The 20,669-nt window shown below is 45.2% G+C and overlaps 1 long non-coding RNA gene across 2 annotated transcripts; it reads right to left on the bottom strand.

The window, feature by feature from the left end:
- Window positions 1–1,319: 1,319 nt before the first annotated feature.
- LOC129060494 (uncharacterized) lies at window positions 1,320–14,679 on the bottom strand. Of its 2 annotated transcripts, XR_010140935.1 has the most exons (6): window positions 14,539–14,679; window positions 12,979–13,060; window positions 10,919–11,629; window positions 9,363–9,478; window positions 7,940–8,117; window positions 1,320–1,416 (listed from the first exon to the last, which is right to left on the bottom strand). It is a non-coding gene; the product is annotated as an uncharacterized LOC129060494 (long non-coding RNA). The 2 variants fall into 2 exon arrangements; XR_010140934.1 differs by lacking the exons at window positions 1,320–1,416; window positions 7,940–8,117; window positions 9,363–9,478 and having other exon boundaries at window positions 9,778–11,629; window positions 14,246–14,546.
- Between the last annotated feature and the right edge of the window lie 5,990 nt (window positions 14,680–20,669).

Here is a 20,669-nt window from a genome sequence, read left to right as displayed (position 1 = left end):
GGTTTGTCCTTCCTTGCTGATGCAACTTCTCCACCTGGTCCCCAGTGAGATAGTACAGGCTGAACTAATGAAATAGCTAAGGCTCCTGGTCTCACCATACGAGTATGAGTCACCAGCAGGACCAACTACTTAATGTTCAGGGCCCAGGACAAAATGAAAAGCCAGGGCTCCTTGTTCAAAATGTATTAAGAATTTCAAGATGGCAACAGCAGAACACTAAATTGAGCATAGGGTTCTTCTGTGTATGGGGCCCTGTGTGACTTCACTGGTTACAGGCCTAGGGAACCGGGTCTGTCATGGGATTGTCTATGAGTGTATACACTAAGAATCTCTTTGTTTAGGCTGGGATGCTGCCCCCAGTGGGGTAGAGGGACCCTCTCTGTAGTAGGCTCTCTAGAAGGAATGGAAAGAGGGGTGAAGCCAGACAAACAGAAAATGCAGTCCTAGACCTCAGAGAGCTCTCTGTGGCCCTGGGAGGCAGACAGACACTGTCACTAAAAAATAGATTTTTGGAACAGCTTCACATGGACAAGATGACATGGTTGACCATCCATACATCTTACTCTGCTTATGGGCACATTTCCAGTGAGGTTATCCAGGAAAGGTAAACACAAGAGACCCTTCACCGTCAAGGGCAGGGGAGGTAAAGCTGAAGTAAGGAAGCTCCAGCACCTTCTATGTGATTGCTGCATTTTGTGGTCAGTTTCCGGAGGCCTCTGACAATATTCAGAATTCTTATGTGCAAATCAGGGAGTTGAAATAACTGACGTCTAGGTCTCTCTCAGCTCTGTTAACATGTGCCCAGCCTTCTCTACAACAAAGTTCCAGGCATCTGTGACATAGCAAACTATTCTAAACATTGGTAGCTTAAAACCAATGTTAAGGATAAATATATATGAATATAATAAAACCACCATTTTATTGTATCTCACCATTTTGTGAATTAGGAATTCACACAGGGCTCAGCCATTCAATTTTTCTGCTCCATATGGTATCAGCAAAGGTCATTTGATAGTGGATGGGCTAGGCTGGAGGGCCCAGGATGGCCTCACTCATGTCTTGCACCTTGATGCCTTGATGGGGATGGCTGGGAGGCTGAGCTTAGCTGGCACCAATATGTAACCTTTTAAGCATGTGAACTCCATAAGTAAACTTCTTGCATGGTAATTCAGGGTTCTCAGCAAGGATTCCAAGGAACCCAGAGGAGAGTTTCAACCCCAGCCATGGAAATTTCAGAATGTCACTTCCACTGCATTTTACTGGTCAAGAAAAAAGCCAGCCCAGATTCAAGCAAAGAAAAATTGGACTCCACCTCTCACTGTGAGGAGTTGCAAAGGATTTATTTGTGGCCATTATTGGATCCATTATGAATGTGGCTCATACAAGAAAGAAGAGAAGGAGCTCAAATCAGCATACCTGTGGTCAAAGAAAAAGCCTAGACTCAACATTAAAATATTAGGAGATAAATGCACATTTGATGTTTTAAGTTAAAATATTTAAAATATAGGGGTCCTATTTTTGTACTGATTCCTCAACTTTTTCCCCCCTTATTTTGACCTATCACTTGACTCAATTGTATGGAATAAGAATCTCTAAGTTTTTTTGAAAAAATTCAAGAACTTAGATCCGTGACAATACCTTATTTGTCCTTAAGGATTCAAAGCGCAGAGTGTGTTTACTAATTCCATACAAACAAACAAACAAAAACTAGGTGCCCACTTTTGTTTGCACCAGAGCTTCCTGCAACAACCCCTGTGGTTTGTCCTGTGAAGCTCCAATTCTTGGTGCTAACTTGCCTTTGTTGTGGGCCATTTTCAGCTCTTTCTTCCACTGTCACCTTAGCTGCCTGCCATTTTCCAGGGCACACCATGGCCACATGTTTCTTCAACACAGAGGCTCCCTTCCTCTGCCTGCTTCTAGCTTAAGCTGGGAGATGCTTCTTACACCATACTTTCAAGGAAAACCAATGTTTTCCTTACACTGATGTCGAAATGCTGGCCATCTGCTAACCCCTCTCATGAAGTCATCCTTGCTCAGGCCCCTGAGAGTTTCCCTAATGATGCATCCCCAGGTGCCATCATCCCCTCATCTCCTACAGACCTTACCGATGCCCATCAGAACCTGCACCTCAGTGGTCCTGGCATCCTTTGTTGCCATAGTAACCATCTCTGGGCTTCCACATACCCTTTCTCATGCCCAGAGTCCCTTCTCCAATAGTCTCTGGCAAAACAGAGCCTATATTTTTCAATCATTGTTCCTCATTAAGCCTTTTCCGGCTCGCGTCACCCATAGCTGGCCTTTGCTCACTGAATCCCGGCACTCCTTGGCCCGCTCTCCTGCAGCCTCTGTATCACCTTAGAACTCTGCTACCTTCCATGCCTGTGTGTCTTGCCACTCCGCACTGCAATACACAGCCTTTGAGAGCACAGATCGTGGTTAATGCGTGTATGTGTGTGTTTGTCTCATACAGCATAGAAAACAGGACTGGGCTTCACAGTCTATGCTCTAAAGAGGCGTACTGAAATGAAATGTCTAAAAAAGGTACATAACTGGTGCCAGGTGCTGAACTCGGCCCTTTATAGTACATGAACTTTCATTTTCACCTCATACCACTATGGCCCCCTCTCAGGTCCCAGTTTAACAAAATTCCACAACAGGAAAGAATTTGGATGTCCCACGCAGTTAATTATAATTAGATTTTTTTTAACTTTTATTTTTAGATTCAGGGGGTACATGGGCAGGTTTGTTACCTGGGTTATAATGCGATTTGGAATCTGGTACAAACACAGCTCAGAATGCCAAATAAAGGCATGAATATCATGAGGTGGGGTCAGTGGCACAACTTGTTGGCAGGTGAGCTTGAGCTTACGTGGCTCAGACTCCAGCCAGAGAGAATATTCTAGCCTAGAGAAGCCTCAGCCCTAGGAACCAGGCATTTGTGAGTGAGGGGTGAGAAAGAGGTTTCCTGCTCTCGAGGAGAGGAACTGTGTAGGAGTTGTGAGGAATGAAGCCATGGAGGAGAGGGGTGGATCCCAAATCCCACACCCTCCAAAAAGTCAGACTTTAATTCTTATATATTTTACAAAAATTGGAACCAGTGAGGAAAAGAACAAGCCACAGAAATTCATTCTTGGCTCCTGTCAGACAATTGAGCCCCAAACCATGATCTTAAAATCTGTTTGCTATTGAACAGGCAATTGGAAGACCAAAAGGCGCTGACATGTCTGGGGGCTCCTGGCTCAGCTGCCAGCTGGAGGGTTGGAACGGTTGCCAGCAGCCTGCTCTGGTACACTCTGTCCTACTCTGTCCCTGCCCAAGTCCACTGCAGTAATTAGCTCTGCTCATTAGTTTCAAGTAAATAATCTCCTTGTCACAGCTGGGATCCTTTATCAGAGCAGTGGACATTAGGGTTTACAGAAGGAAAATGATTTTTTTTTTCCCCTGGAATTCCCTGGAACACTAAATCATGACCCAGTAATCTGAATGAGGCAAGGAAACTTCCTAAGACATTTACAAATTCCAAAGAATAGTTCTGCTTAAAAGGTAGAAGAGTTGGGTATTTAAAACAAACAGCCAAAATACAATAGCCACCGCCACCCTTAGAAGTGGATATTGATTTTTTTCTTCAGTTCAGTTTAATGCCTCGGATCATCAGAATGCACAAAGTATTTGTTAAGGGCTGATACTGAGGTATTCCCAACTCCGGGAGAGCATCCAGTCTAGGCAGAGAGAGAATGACAAGTAAATTGGTCTAAATGCGCTAATGGCATTCTTGCACTAATAATGCATGCAAACAGCAGAATGCACAGAGGGAGGGCACTTTAAGCCAGCCTGATTCTTCCCAGAGATGTGGCGCTGATTTGAGAAAGATGAGGAGTGGCAGCCAGGAGTGCCTCTACAAGAGGGCTTGCACTGAGGAGGCACGGGCTGGATTCTGAGGTTTTCGAAACAACTGGCAAAATACATTTCTTCATCCTTTTGTCTCTTGGTATCACATCAGTTTGCCCACTTTGAAGAAGGGGAAAGTGAGAAGAGAAACTTCAGCTCTGCCCCAGATGACCTGTGGAGTTGGGGCTCAGGGGACAGCTCTGACATTGTGGGGCAGGACCCCTGCCACCTTCAGGAAGAGCCTCATGGTGACAGGGCATCTCATCCCTGGCCCTTTAAGCTCTGCCCTCCATGTCCCCACCCTAAGGATTGCAGGGGCATCTGCAGCACCCTTAGTCATTGCCAGAGAGGGTGCCCAGTCTGCTCACAAGCCTGCATGGGCCACAGCTCAACACCAAATGCCAATCTCCTTCCAGTGTGGCAGAGGCTCGCTCTGGAGTTTAACACAGGGTTGCCCAAGAGCAGAAAGGAAACATGAGTAATTCAAGGGCAAGAGGGATATGTTTCCTGATAGATTGATTGGAAATTACAGGATAGGAAGACAAGGTAAAGAGGTAAATAATTGCGTGGGGGTTAAGAGGATGAGCTTTGGAATCAAATATTGCTGGTTTTCAGTCTCAGCCCTGCCACTTCCTAACTGCATAGGAATGTTCCTTGACTTCCCTGAACCTCAGTTTCCTCACCTGTAAAGTGGGTGTAATAATAGTACTTACCCCAGGGGGTTGTTATGAGAATTAAATGCAGTAATATGTGTAGCCACTCCATGTAGGCTACACAGAGGCTTTCAATGAATATTACCCATTGTTTTTTCTGTCCATTTACATCCCCCATACCAATGCATAGGATACCCAAATCCACCAAATTTACCTGAGTCATCTAGATAGTCACCTTCATTTGATCATTTTGGAGATAGTCAAGGATATTTTACACTGGTAGTTTTTTTGTTGTTTTTTGTTTTTTGTTTTTTAACCAGAAAATGAAAAGATACTTTCTAGTATCAAAGAAGAGTTTCTAGGAAGAGCAGTGCTAGAGACAAACAATTGTGTCCAAGCTCTCATGTCCTTTCCTGCAGAAAGGGCTTATTTAATGAAACTTTGACTAACTGGTACCCATCCCATGCCCTTGGGTACACTTAGTGATATGTGATGTCCCAGAATGGATAATCCCTGTGAACAGCCTGGCTGGACCACAGCATCCCACATCCTGGGATGAGCTGAAGTAGAGATAAGAAGGCCTTCACCATTTGTTCATTTGGATTAATTTATGTCACTTCTTCTTTGATTAGCAGCTCTTACATTCAAGGCGCTGCTTTAGAGACCACTGCCCTCACCAGGGATGATAGAGGCAGAGCCACCCAATGGGCTTCCCTTTGATTAGGAAATTGACGCTTTCCATCCACAGCTGTGGTCACAATCAGCAAACTCTACTTATTGACAACTGGGTAAAGCCCAGCCTGACCTCCCTATGAAAGAGACAAACCAGGATTTTTACTCCTGTCTTGCAGAGCAGGAAACAGTCATGCTTGTTTGATGCCATTCCACTTGACAAGGAAAGAAACTAGGGCCTGCCCCCTGGTTTTCTGATTCTAAAATCCATATTGTCACTGAATCCGGTACTTTTGTCACATGGAGGGGGAAAGCTACACATCCTTTGCCCTTTAAAACCTAGAAGACACATTTCAAAGACAGTTGGCAATAGGCTATGGTCCTGGAACCTCTAACCTTAATGCACGCCATGATCTAGAGAATTTTGCTACTAGTTTCATCATGCCCCAAATTGTGCTGTTACCTGAATTAGAAACATTCAGTCAGCTGGACAAATGAAGCAGAGGGAAAACGTTGGGACTCAGAGAACTTCTAGGAGGACAGAGACAACATGATTCATTCTCAGTGGAAAATTGCATGGGTGGCTCCAGCTAGTCTCCCACTTCTTCCATTTTCCTGAACTATCCAGATCCTTCTATTTCTGGGCTTCCTTTGTATTATCTCTCTATGTGATCAACCTCTTGGTCACTCAGCACCTATAAAAATTACTTGTCCTAGGATCCAATAACTTCAAGACTCTGCTTTCAGCCAAATGTGGGGTTAGAAAAACTCCAACAAACAATTTTATTCTAAAGGGATAATAACTTAATATGTTGTGTTTCTCCAGAATATTTGCTTTTTTTTTTTTTTTTTTAAAAAAAAAGAGAAGGTCAGGGGCCGGGTGCAGTGGCTCACGCCTGTAATCCCAGCATTTTGGGAGGCCAAGGTGGGCGGATCACGAGCTCAGGAGATGAAGACCATCCTGGCTAACATGGTGAAATCCCGTCTCTACTGAAAATACAAAAAAATTAGTCGAGTGTGGTGGCACGTGCCTGTAATCCCAGCTACTCGGGAAGCTGAGGCAGGGGAATCACTTGAACCCGGGAGGCAGAGGTTGCAGTGAGCCGAGATTGTGCCGCTGCACTCCAGCCTGGGCAACAGCAAGACTCCGTCTCAAAAATAAATAAATAAATAAATAAGAAGGTCATTAACCTTAAGACTTAATGGCAGAACTTTAGGCATTATGACAGGTGGTGGGGCAGGCAGTACCTTACAGCAAGGGGCTCTCTCACCACACACGGGAGGCTGTGTAAATTTCCTTTCTCCCTCTGTCCAATATGGTCAGCCCTAGGTCACTCTTTTTCCTCTGAAATCAAAATCTCATCCAGCTGCTGGGAAGACAGAACAAAGCTGCCAACTGATTATTATTCAAGAACAAAGCAGACCATTTATTTTAGCAGGTTCAGAGCCATTATCTCCCCAGGACACGAGCTACAGTGTGTGCCGGCTTTATATACCCGAATTTCCTTCTGTCCTCAAATCCTTAAAGAGGGTGCTGTTCCTCTTGCTGGAGCAAGACAAAAGGGAACAGAAGAAAGAAATTTCTTACAGCAATGACCTATGAAACTTCTCTCTCCTTCCTTTGCTGCCTAGGCTTCTCAAAGGCAATTGGATTTCCTGACTCTTTGAGAAACTACAGACAGATAAGAAAAGGTATGAGAGAAGCAGGCTTCAGCAGGCATCTTCCATTTGAAATAAGGCAGAAGGCTGGGCATGGTGGCTCACACCTATAATACCAGCACTTTGGGAGATCGAGACAGGAGGATCACTTGAGCCCAGGAGCTTGAGATCAACCTGGGTAACATGGTGAGACCTCGTCTCTACAAAAAAAATAGCCAGGCATGGTGGCGCACACATGTAATTTCAGCTACTCAGGAGGCTGAGGTGGGAGAATCACTTGAGCTCAGGAGGTCGAGGCCTCATTGAGCCATGATTGCACCACTGCACTTCATCCTGGGCAACAGAATAAGACACTGTCAAAAAAAAGAAAGAAAGAGAGAAAGAGAAAGAAAGAAAGGAAGGAAGGGAGGGGAGGGGAGGGGAGGGGAGGGGAGGGAAGGGAAGGGAAGGGAAAGGAAAGGAAAGGAAAGGAAAGGAAAGGAAAGGAAAGGAAAGGAAAGGAAAGGAAAGGAAAGGAAAGGAAAGGAGAAGAGAAGAGAAATACGGCAGCCCAAAACCATCAACCTCACTACTCGCTATTTTTTTTTTGAGACAGAGTCTCACTCTGTCATCAGGCTGGAGTGCAGTGGCGCCATCTCAGCTCACTGCAACCTCAGCCTCCCAGGTTCAAGCATTTCTCCTGCCTCAGCCTCCCAAGTAGCTAGGACAACAGGCATGTGCCACCATGCTCAGCTAATTTTTGTATTTTTAGTAGAGATGGGGTTTCAGCATGTTGGCTTCTTTGAGAGTCTCAAGAAGGAATTGCCAGATAAAACACAAGATGCCCAGTTAAATCTGAATGTCAGATGAACAGTAAATAATTTTTCAGTATATAAGTATATCCCATGCAATATTTGGGATATACTTATACTAAGCAGTCATTCGTCGTTCATTTTACATTCTAATTTAACTGGGTATCCTGTATTTTTATGTGCTAAATCTGGCAACACCATCACATCATATTTCTGCCCAATCTCCATCCCTCCCCAATAGCTGGCTCTGCCCCTACTCAGTCAGATACTGGTCACCTGAAGTACAGCAGAATTCCTTTGTTGTAGATGAGGATTTGGAGGGGTCCATACCGGAAACACATAGGAATGATATAGATCTGCGTTCAGCATTGAACAGCATCAAAGATAAACCTCACTTGGAGTCACTTCCTGTCTGGCTGCTTCAGACCTTCTTGCCTAAGGTGACACTGAACACCTGAAAAATCAATAAATTCATTTTATGCTATTAGAGTAAACAGGGACCATTTTCTCCACAGGAGATAGTGACGTTTTTGAGAAAGGTCTCCCACTTGTGTACAGAGAAGTTTCTAGAAACCACTCCTCTCTGTAAGCCTCGTCTGAAAATTGCACATTTAGGCCAAATTCCTGAAGTCCTCCCTGCTCTAAATTCTGTGAGTCTGTGCACCCCCTGGCTGCCCGACCACTGTGCTGTCCAGGCCTGCTCAGTCCCAGGCCACCCAGGGGTCCCACTCCTGCCCTAACTCCTTCTCTCTTGGAGGTCCCCATAGCAAACTGCTTCCCAGCTGTTCCTGAAGCATCTGACACTTCTCTACCTTCCTAACCTCGACCTCCCATTCAGCAGGTGGGTCCTGCTTGGAGATCCTCACTGCAGTTGGGATCTCAAGTCTTCTGGCCTACCCCCAGTCATGGTTTATCTCCTACTTCCCCAGGAGTAACCAGTCAATATTAACATTCATTATCCCTGATAAGTAGTCACTTAGCGGAATTTAGGCTGAAAAGCAATCATACTAATTCTGATGGGATAAAGACCAACATGTGGGCTTTATGCTGAGTCCTTCACGCACTTGGTAAAATTCACTTTTAAAGTAACACGAACCCAATACCACCCAGTCGTGCTTCTTTTTTCTTTTTCTTTCTTTTTTTTTTTTTTTTTTTTTTGATTCGGAGTCTCACTGTATTGCCCAGGCTGGAGTACAGTGGCACAATCTCAGCTGACTGCAACCTCTGCCTCCGGATTCAAGCAATTCTTCTGCCTCAGCCTCGTGAGTAGCCAGGACTGCAGGCGAGCGCCACCACGCCTGGCTAATTTTTGTATTTTTAGTAGAGACGGGGTTTCACCATATTGGCCAGGTTGGTCTCGAACTCCTGACCTCATGATCCACCTGCCTCGGCCTCCCAAAGTGCTGGGATTACAGGCATGAGCTACTGCGCCCAGCCCCAGTCATGTTTCTGACACAATTATTCTTCCCTCTCACTGCCAAGTCTTTACTCCTTTTTTTGTGCTGATTGCTGTTTTAACTGTGTTCTCTTTCCAAACAATTTGTCCATTTGAATTAATCGACCAGTAAAGTTCACGAAAAGTCAGCCCATCCTTTTATTCTTAAACTGATTCTCTCATAAGATCTATCTAACTGATAGCTTGTATTTTTTTTCTCTCACTCAGTCTCTTCCATTTTTGTTCTGCTCAAAGTACACCCACCCTTTCAAGATGCACTGGAATTCGTATTTTATAATCTAGCATACAAGGTCCTCTGAAGACACTTTTTTTTTTCTTTTAAACGAATGAAGACTCTACCCTCTGAAGCATTTCATCTTCTGGAAAACAGACACAAAATTATTTAGTCATTTCCCCAAAGTCAACATTGGTGAAAATTTCTGGGATTAAGAAAAACAATATGATAGGATTTTGTGGTAGAGAGGTTGCCTTTTATATTTTACTTGTGACTTTTCCCAATGCCAAAATTCTATGACTCTATGATCAATATTCGGCCATGGCCCTTCTGGCTGCTAATGGCTGTGTTTGGGGGACTTTTTCTTCTGACTGTAAGAGTCTCGAGGCTTAACATTCCAAAGCTCTGGCTACAACCCCAGTGGAAAAAAAAATTTCTATCATGTAGTAGCTATTTCTATTGTTTTATAAGAATGAAAAGAAGCCACATAATTAAGCCTGGAGCCCAGGGAAGGGAGTTCAAAAAGATGCCTTCCGTGGTGCCATGATAGTGGATGACAAAGTAGATAAACAGGAGTCCTTCCTGTCCCCCAGATAGAAGGTCATATGAGTCGAGTCATCCTCCCGCATCTCCTGCCAGGCTACACCTGGCCAATGTGCTTATATAATACTGGATAATAGTGAATGAAAGTTTACATCCCAGGGTCTCCCAGTGAGTTTGTCCATTTGTTCATTCATGCAAACCCATTAATTGCATCTCTTACATGTCAGGTACTACGCAAGACACAGGAAACATAAAGGTCAATAAAACCCTGTCTGGACCCTCAAAGAACTGCAGACTGATGCATGAGACAGATCCACAAATAATAATGCATCCCAATGTATCTCTCAGTGTTGAACTAAAAGAGTGGGCTCTCTGTCGCAGCAACTCTCAACCAGGACCAGTTTTGTGTCCCCCACCCCCGCCCTGGGACGTTTAGCAGTGTCTGCAGACATTTTTGATTGACACAGCTGGGGTGAGGGATGCTACTGGCTTCTAGTGGGTCGAAGCCAGGGATGCTGTTAAACATCCCACAGTGCATAGGACGGTCCCACAACAAGGAATTATCTAGCCCCAAAAGTCAACAATGCTGAGGTTGAGAACCCTCGTCTAGTGGGATAAAATATGATGTAGTCAGCTCTGTCTGGTCATCTCTGGAATTTGGGCCGACTTGATCACTTTTGTTCTTTTCATAGTTGTGTCATTGATTGGGTTTTGCTCCTAAGCAAGTTACTTCACCTCACTTGGCTTAAGTTTCCTCATCTATAAAATAGATTTAGAGTCTCTGATCTCTAAATCCATTCTAGCCTAAGAAGCTATGGTTTTCTTGGGCCAATATTTATGCTTTCACTGAACCCTGCTTCCGAGAGGAGAATGCCTTGGCCAAAGACTGTTTACTCCACTCCAGGTCAAGGAGATAAACTAGTTTCCTGTGTTGATCTGGAGTGTCACTCAGGAAGGGCAAGCATGACCTCTGCCTGAGGACCGTGAGTTAGGACACTTCCATCTTTGGAGTTTTCTCAACAGCAAACAGGAACTACTTAACTGCTCTGCCTCCCTGTGTCCGGAGGAAACCTTTGAGTCAATGAAGAGATGGAAAATTACCCGGATGCTGTTCCTGTGACTAGGTCCAAACCACAAATGCCACTTTTCTCCCTTTGGGGGGCCTGTGGCAAGGACAGGGTGGGGAGACACTGTGCTGTCCCTGTGGTATAGGCTGGTGGGCTGGGCTGGGGAGGAGTAGTGTCTCTTTATATGTCTGTGGGGCTGCCTCAGGGAGGACCTTCGTCATTTCTCTCCCTGAGGACAAAAAACTTCGATTCTTGGCCACATATTTTAGGCTCTGGGGACTGGGTGGGGATCTGGTGCCCTCAAATTCTCACTCTCTCTCTCTCTCTCCCCCACCGTGGCTTCAGGCTTAGTCACCAGACAGAAAGAGCTTTTCTGAGCCAGCCGGTTGGAGGACAAGAGCAGCTACAGAGACCAGCGGAAGCCAGGTCCCCACAGGACGGGACATGCTCCTGCCTGGGCCTGAACAGAGGCCTCTTCAATGCTGCTGCAGTGCTGCTGTAACCAGAAAGGCAGGAAAAGGGAGACAAGGGCAGGGCTGGAGACGAGGGCAGGGCTGGTCTTGGCAGCGACACTGAGTTTGGTGTTACTGGGCTCTCTGTCTTGGCAGAAATGCATCAAGGACGGCAACTGGAGTATTTTCGTGTCTTCTCCCCTGCTACACCAGTGCCACCTGAGGTAGCAGAACCTGTGTGTGATGAACAAATGAACTGTTGTTAAAAAAAAAAAAAAAAAGAAGAAGAAGAAGAAGGAAAGAAAAGGAAAAAAACTACAACCAGAGACATTAAGTAACATTAAGTTATTTAAACTGCTAGTCAAGGGGAACTTCTATCAAATTTGCTTCACTGAAGTTATCAACAATAAAAGTTCCAAATCAGACAAATATTTCCCACTCTGTATGTTTTCATTGCTTGGGATTTTGGGGGTTTTTCTGGAAGCAGCAGGGTTGGTATGATTTACACTAAGTAAAATGTGCAAATCTTAAGTACACTGCTTAATTACTTTTATATATGCATATACCCAAGAAACATGTTCCCAGATGAAGATATAAAACATTGCCATCATTCTAGAAAGTGTCCTTGAACCCTATTTCAGTTGATAGCCACTTCAAGAAATAACCAGGTTTTTTCTACTTCTGTCACCATAGATTAGTTTTGCCTGTTCTTGAACTTCTCATTATCAAGCTCATATTGTTTTCTTCAATATAATGTATTTGGGGTTCATCCACATTGTGTCAGTAATTTGTCCTTTTTGATTGCTGTGTAGTATTTCACTGTATAAATATATCACATTCTGTTTATCTATTGTTCTGTTGATGGATATTTGGATTATTTTCAGTTTTTGGTTATTGTAATATATTTATCCTAAAGATATGAATTGGATAGGGATAATTTTTTGTTAATTTGTCTCTAAACATGTGCCTATTTTAATTCCCCTTCAAACAAACTCTAATAAAAGTTATCCTCCAAAGCTCCCAGAAGTTGAGATAGAAAGAAGTATTCATTAGATGACCTCAAAGATCCTTTCAGACATGAAATCCTCTAATTCAATGTCTTCTCTAAGAGCTGCTATTAAGCACCTACTTGCATGAATTCTAACATTTTCTCTGAACTGTAATACAGAGAGTGGTTGTTTCCATGTAGAAACAACCCCTGCATCTATAAATTCACCGACAAAAACTAGAGAACTTATTCAAGCACAAAAAAACATACTCATATCTCTTCACCAGATGGCACCTATTTCCAAATGAAAGATGTTCTCCTGTTCTGCGCACTGGAAGCAACTTGGGAGTGACCAGAAGAAATGGTGGAATGTAAATAAATATATCTACTTCATTTCAATCCTTTTTTCCTCCGTGGAAAGCAATGGTGGTTTCTTTCTCGAGATAGGTGGGAAAGAACGAAGCCCACAATGGACTATTCACCAGGTCTCCAAAGCATTTCTCAGAATTTTCAGATTCTGCAGTGAATTCCTACCACCCATTGTACTCAGATTTTCATTTCGTCTAATGCTAACTCTAATGAGTCTATACCATACCTGGTGAGCCGAACTGCAGTGCACACTCCATCACACCGTCAGTCTTCTATTTAACCCAGACAAAGGGTCTTTTATACTCTTCCTGGACATGAAAATAAGAGATTGGAAACAATCATTTTAATGATATATTTATTAAAAAAAAAAAAAACTTTGCCTTAAGATTTGTTCAACAAATATTCATTCAGCCACAAGGACTGAACTCCCAAGGCCAAAGGCTGGAATCACCACTATTGTGGCACCTAACATCTTGTATGATGTCTTAAAAAGGAAAATTCAAAAGAAAATTTGCACAATGGCCCACGATGGCTGTAGTCGGACATGTAGGTAATAAAACCTAGGCCTGTAAACTAAAGCTGACTTCATGCCTGTGTAACTGGAGTTTGTTACATACTTCACTGACAGGTACTGGTTATAAACCTGTTTATCAGCTGTAGAACAAAGACAGGATGCAAAGAGTTGCCCTCCACCAGACCCTAAGGCACCTAACCTTTCTCCTACCCACTCCACCATATATTTACCTTATCTTATGGACAGTGTCACCGAGCACCAGTCAGAATCACAAGAATTCAACTACTGCTTCCCTCCTCCTTTCTCCCACCTTCTGTGCCATGCCTATCCCCCATTAGGAAATGTATCTATACTGTGCCTCCTGTAACCCACTTAGAGACACATTCTTAGTCTATACTGAGTCTGTGTTCCTGGGCTTCCGTCTTCAAGCGTGGCTCAGAATAAATCTAACCGTGATTTCTCCAAGTTCTAGCGCCTGTTATTTCACTTTTCAGCCAATGATGTATACCATCCAAACACTGAAGTCCTACCTTCATCACACCTAAGACTGCAACCAAAAATACTACGGACAGAGTGGTGAGGCACACAGATTCCATCCCATCCCCTCTCTGTCTTCTCTCATCCCTCTTGGCTCAGCCCTGATATCTCTTCTCCTCTCCCCTCCTCTTCTATCCCTTTTCCTACTTAGTCTCCTGTCTGCCAATCTCCAAGCCTCTTTATGAGTTCACGGAAAAAAGAAAAGGGGATGGGGGAGTGGGGAGAGGACACACAGATGTAGCTGTTACAACTAAACAGCCTTTATACTCAAGCCATTCAGATTCCTGTATCCCACCTTTAAGTACTATTGGTTCCTCACCTTACCCCATATATAGCCCAGGAAGACCTTATTTGCTCTCTAGCTGGCCTAACGCACCATTATTTTCCCCAGCTCCTTCACATCAAGAGCTGAACCTCCCTAATCCCACCCATTTGGCTTTACCAAGGCAGGGAATGAAATTCCTCCCTGGGATCCTAATAAGCGGTGGTAGTCCCTGAGCTGCCAATCTCTCATCCTCACAACAGGCAGGGGTGGTGCTTGTCTGTCATTATACTTGACTCTTTTCCCTTCCTTTCCCTAAGCTGGTCTCGCCCTTTTCTTAAAATGACAACACTGTGTAGAATCAGCTCCTGACAGCCTCACCCACCCCAATCAGCCCCAGCCAGCCAGGGCTCTGGAGGTGTCATCTGAAAACCAGGGTATTTTTTTCTAACCTCTCCCCGCCCTCCACCCACCTCTTGTTCTTTCAAGAACAAATTCTTTCCCCGGCGTTTCTAAATTAAGAGGAAAAGAAAAGGAGTTTCTTCCATTTTCGTCGTGGATGAAAATAAGGCAGTTGTCAGTTATTTACCCAAAATCTGATTCTGAAATGACCCAGTCCTAGACTGGATTTAAATTTTAAAGGCAAACCTAAAAAGAGTTTCTGAGATATTTTTTAAAAATTCACCAAAAGTGGCCAGGAGGTGAATTTGCTAAGCTGTGGTTATTGGCAAGAAGAACTGCAAAGGCAGGAAATTCTCTGCATAACTAGCCCGTCTTCCCGAAGCCTGCCGGGAGCAGGAACAGGAGCTTCCAACTCCTCCCTGACTATTTCTCCTGAGTCCCCAGTCCAGGCACCCACTGGCTCTGGGCACAAGCCCGCCAGCCTCTTATTGCAAATCACAGCATATGTTCACATCCATTCATCAAATCTCATTTGGCAAGAGTTCAGGCAAGAAGGTGGGATTAACTTGCCAAGACACCAACCACTCCCTCACTACAGGCTGCACGATGTCCTCTCAGACTTCTATGTCATCCAGCGGGACAGTAGCCAAGATGCCCACCTCCATTCTGGAAAATTCCTTCTGGAATCACCCCATTCTGTTGCCCCACCAACTCTACCTCTCTGACCCAACTCCCACCACACACAGACACATTGTATTAGTCAGGGCAGGCTAGGTGCTGCAACAAACATCCCCAACATCTCAGTCAATTAGCACAGAGGGTTTGTCTGTCTCTCATACTTAACATCTGAGAAAATATTGCTATGATTTTGAGGTTTTTTCCAAATTATACTTCTAGCCTTCGAGGTCTTAATTTTTTGAGGAACTGTGATTTATCCATGTTTATGTAACAGAGATGTCCCTCTTTATAGTTTGCAGTGTAAAGAGCATACTTCAAGCAGGTCCCAGATGCAAGGTTTGAGCTTTCAAAGGCTGGTAGCAGCCGGAAATCCTATATTTTTATTTAATTCTATATTTTACAAAATTCCAACTCCTTTGCTTTTATATATCCAAAGGTACCTGCATTCTTACCAGTAGGTAAGATAGATAGGAAATGGAAGGTAAAAATGCAAAGGAAATGAGAAGTCAGAGAGGGATCAAAACTTATTCAGCCCTATGCAGCTCTGCCAGCAATAGCAGCAGGCTGGTAGCTGGGTGTGTAGTCAAGATAGACAACATACTCCCTGGGAGCCATAGTAGTGACCCTCCAGGGCTATGCTCAGTCAAGAAAACTACGCTAAAGATCTAAGCCCCTTCCCACAAGGACTCTTTCAGCTACTTCCCTGGGTGAGCAGACCCCAAGAGACCTGGATCAGGATGGGGTTCAGCAAGTACCTCACGGATCCAGAACCATTTCTCCCTTCTCTCCTGCCTCAGTCAGGTGGATTTATCAGCTCTCCCTGTCTATCTATCCATCAGTCTAACCACCTCAAACCTCCTAGTAACTTCATTCTGGGGATCCAGTTTCCTGTCTCTGCCACTGGCCGCAGTTGGAGCCAGCCTGATGCCCATTCACAACAGAACTCCCTAGTTCTGAATCTCAGGGGAGGGTGTAAATGCCTATAGTAGATTGTATTCCCGTTCACCAATGATGCCATCTTTCCATGCTGTGGAAGAAGTATACATCCCTGCCCTGCTAGACCCAGAAACTGCCCTGTGACTTACTTTAAGCCATTAAAATGGGTTGGGGGAAGGGGGGATGGAAATGTGGAATGTGTGTCACTTCTGAGCAGAAATTATGAGAGCCAGAGCATGGTTTACTTGACCCTTTTCCCTCTGTCATCATGACCAAGCAGTGCTTCATATAGAAGCTGCTGCATTAGCCCAGGTCCCAGAATGAGGACAACATGGAGGAAAGCCATAGCCAACCCAGGATGAATACGTTGCCTGCATGAGAAATAAACCTCTACTGATTCTTGTTGTAAGCCCTTGGAACTTCGGGGTCATTTGTTAAAGTGGTGGAAGCTTGTAGATCCTGACTGATGAAGTGAATGCCCTGCCCTCCCTTCCCAGAATGCTCTGGGACTCCCTGTGTATATTACACCACTTTCTCCCCGGAGCTTTTCATACCCAAAGAGGCTTCTCAAAGAAATCATTTTGCATCTTTTCTCCAGGTCTGCTGCCTGCCTTCTTTAGCAAATAAGGAAGTCACAACATCTGCCCTGGCACGCCCTTCTAGTTTGGCCCTATAGAAACTGATTGGCAGTTCTTTTTGCTAATGAAGGAAAAAACTGTAATCTCTGAGGGCACTGCCACCACCTACGTTTGCCCTACTGTGGTTTGTGCATGGTAGACACCAGTGGATGTTTGTTGTCTGAAGAGAACAGGGATAATTTTGAGGAAGAAATTGGTAGCATCATTAGTAAAGTTTAAAGCCTGAGAGGTAGGTGGGACCATCTAGAATGTGTTCCATCTAAATTTCTACCCACACCATGTCCCTGTTTTAGCAACCTCCCTCAATCCCTCCCCGCCAAAAAAAACAAAGAAGCACCTATAAGCAAAGGGTATAACTCGGTTATTTTTAAACTGAAAATACAAAGATCCAAGGCTTTGGGACAAGTCAAATAAAACTGCAATTTTTATCTCCCTGTCCTCCCCTAGACAAAGCACTTGCATCTGGAGTAGAGATTACGCAGGCATTTGGTCTATGCAAAGCCCAGAAACTGAACTGATTGCATTGCAGATGCTTTAGGGACACCTAAACACGGCTTAAGAGGCTCCACCAGGGCAGCTGGTGTTTCCACCAGAGAAAAGACCTGGCCCACTTTGCTCAATTGGCCCATCCATTGGTGGTCCAGCATTTACTTTCCTGAATCACTGCTCTGGCTAGCAGGGCTGGCAGCAACAACTCGATATTCAAGCCTCACGTAGGCACAGGAACTGAATTGCCCCAGTGATTCTTTGATCTGGCGCAGAACATGCTATACACACTGGACTCCACGTTGCAGGTGGATGTTCCGGCCCGGCCTGGCAGAGGCGCGCACGTATCACCGAATCGTATGCTGGCAACCCTTGAGGGCCAGATGACTTTTCTGCTTTGGAGGCTGGCACTTCATAATTACAGCTGTGTTTGTGTTGTCATACCCAATTACCTCACTTACAGCCTTAAAATAGAATCCAGCCAAAGGTGCTGGCTGCGCAGACAAAAAGGGAGGCTTCACAGGACTCAGAACCTGGGGACTGAGCCAGAGGGGAGGGCTTGAAGCTAGACACAAACGTCCTAACTCTTAAAAACCCAGGACTCCTTTCCCTCTCCTCATGAGGGAAACAGAACAGTGCCGCAAGACTGTTAATGAATGAATAGGAGCATGATGGAGACAGAACTCCAAGTCAATCTTGTTTCTAGTTTGGAAACATTCATTTACCCACGAATGAAGTCAACCAAAGAGGGGATCTTGGGTGTCCTGTTGGCTAAGGGAGAAAACCCAGAAGAGTTCTGTCACTGTGTCCGTATGTCCCTCCAATGATGGGAATACCCCAATCCACAAGTGACTCTTCTCTCCAAGAAGAATTTCTGCCATCTGCCATTCCCACAACTACAGGCCACAGCAGAGAACCCAATGCAGAAGAGAGCCCTCCAATTACAGAGCAAGAGCCATTCCCCAGGCAGGTAGGGAAAGAACAGCAGCTTATCTCCGAGGGCAAGAAGGAAGCAAACCTCTGTAGAAACCAAGTCGTAGCAATGCCCAGCACTCGCTTCGCTCTCAAGCTTTCTCCACAGAAACCGTAAGCCCCTGCTCCTGAGCTCTCCATCTAGGCTGGGGACACTCCTAAATTTTTTTTTTTTTTTTTTTTTTTTTTTTTTTTTTTTTTTTTTTTAGACAGTCTCACTCTGTCTCTCAGGCTTGAATGCAGTAGTGGGAACACAGCTCACTGCAGCCTCCATCTCCCAGGCTTAAGTGATCCTCCCCACTCAGCCTCCCAAGTTGCTGGAACCACAGGCCTGTGCCACCACACCCTGCTAAATTTTTTTATGTTTTGTAGAGAAGAGGTCTCACCATGTTGCCCAAGCTGGTCTCAAACTCCCGGGCTCGAGCAATCCTCTCGCCTTGGCCTCCCAAAGTGCTAGGATTGTAGGCGTGAGCCATTGTCCCTGGCCAGAACTTCTTGTCTGCTCCCTCTCTCCCACCCCATCTCCTCCTCTCAGACATCTGCGCGTTTCTGATTTTACATCCTCAATCTTTCTCAAATCCATGCCTTCTCTCCTTACCGCTGGCTCCTGCCCTGATTCAGGTCTTTATCATCTGTCTGTGGAGCTTGGCGTCTTCTTGACTGGTCTGCACCCTGTCAAACCCACCCTCCGTGGCACAGCCAACCATAACGCCAAGCACCCCACCCCGCTGCTGGGACCCTCCACGACTCCCAGTGACCAGTAGGGTGCAGTGCACATTGTAGCCCATGACTCTCCACCAGGCCTTCCCGGCACACCAGCCAGCCTCCCACTGCTTCCTGTTCCTACTTGATCTTCCAGCAAGGTTAAATGGCATGAGGTTCTGCACCTACATCAGGCTGTCTCTCCCCTCAGTGCTGTTTTTCAGGTTGTCCGCTCCCTCACCATTCCTTCTTCCACAACCTAGTTAAATCCAATGCATCTCTAAACACTTAATTCAGATTTCAACCCCTCCAAGAAGCCTTCCCTGACACCTCTCTCCCTCTCATTTTCTACATGAGAATCCTCCAGCATTAAATGTAATATCATGTGCTCTGGATATCTGCAGAGGAGTCTATTGCCCCTATTGTTATGAAGATTCTTGACAGCAGGGGATCTGTCTTATTTGATGTGATGTATACCTGCTGCTGGGACAGAGGAGGTTTTCAAAACCTAGATGAATGAATGCATGGATGAATGAGTGAAGGACAAACAAAGGGGTATTGACTGAGCCACTTTTGTGTTAGAGCCTCAGAGAGAGCAGAATCTTCCCCCACATTACCATGAGAAGGGCCCAGACCAGAATTCCCTCCAATGCATTGCACTTCCCATGTCTAGAAGCCACAGCCGCTTTATTGGTTTTCTCATTTTTTTGTTTGTTCTTTGTTGTGGTGGTGGTTTTTTGTTTGTTTGTTTTTGAGATGGAGTTTTGCTCTTGTTGCCCAGGCTGGAGTGCAATGACACGATCTTGGCTCACTGCAACCTCCGCCTCCCAGGTTCAAGCGATTCCCCTGCCTCAGCCTCTCAAGTAGCTGGAGTTACAGGTGCCCGCCACCAGGCCTGGCTAATTTTTTGTATTTTTAGTAGAGACGGGGTTGCACCATGTTGGCCAGGCTGGTCTTGAACTCCTGACCTCAGGCCATCCACACGCCCTGGCCTCCCAAATTACTGGGCTTACAGGCGTGAGTCACCGTGCCCAGCCTGGTTTTCTCATTTTCATCTCAGCCCCTGCTAGGCAGCATATGGAAGTGTCTACCATACAGTGGTTGTGTGACCCTCGTTACTTATCCTTTCTAAGCTTCAGGTTGCCATATGGTAAATGGACCCTATTTTAGTATCTACTGAATAGAACTCCTGGGAAAACTGAATGACATAAAATGAGATGTGTAGTCAGAACTCAGTAAATGGTAGATGTAACTAAGCTGGAAAATTGACTAAGAAATACAGGTAGGCAGGCCGGGCACGGTGGCTCATGCCTGTAATCCCAGCACTTTGGGAGGCTGGGGCAGGTGGATCACGAGGTCAGGAGATCGAGACCATCCTGGCTAACACGGTGAAACCCCGTCTCTACTAAAAAATACAAAAAAAAAATTAGCCAGGCGTGGTGGCAGGTGCCTGTAGTCCCAGCTACTCGGGAGGCTGAGGCAGGAGAATGGCATGAACCCAGGAGGCAGAGCTTGCAGTGAGCAGAGATCGCGCCACCACGCTCCAGCCTGGATGACAGAGCGAGACTGTGTCTCAAAAAAAAAGAAATACAGGTAGGCATAGTGTGAGTTCAGAGTGAAGATGTATTGGACAACTATTGTCTTCAGTAGAACACCTCCCCCTAAAGTATTCCTTACACAACCAATAGCTCTCAGAAGCTCCACTGTCATGATTTTACTGTGCTCTGCTACAAAAGGCAGTGTTATCCATTTCCTTACCAGTCTCAACCAGTGCACTCAGGATCGTAGCG

This window comes from Pongo abelii, chromosome 6 (genome assembly GCF_028885655.2).
Source record: "Pongo abelii isolate AG06213 chromosome 6, NHGRI_mPonAbe1-v2.0_pri, whole genome shotgun sequence".
Lineage (NCBI taxonomy): Eukaryota > Metazoa > Chordata > Mammalia > Primates > Hominidae > Pongo > Pongo abelii.
Note: the sequence above shows the minus strand (reverse complement) of the source record. Positions and strands in the feature narration are given on the sequence as shown.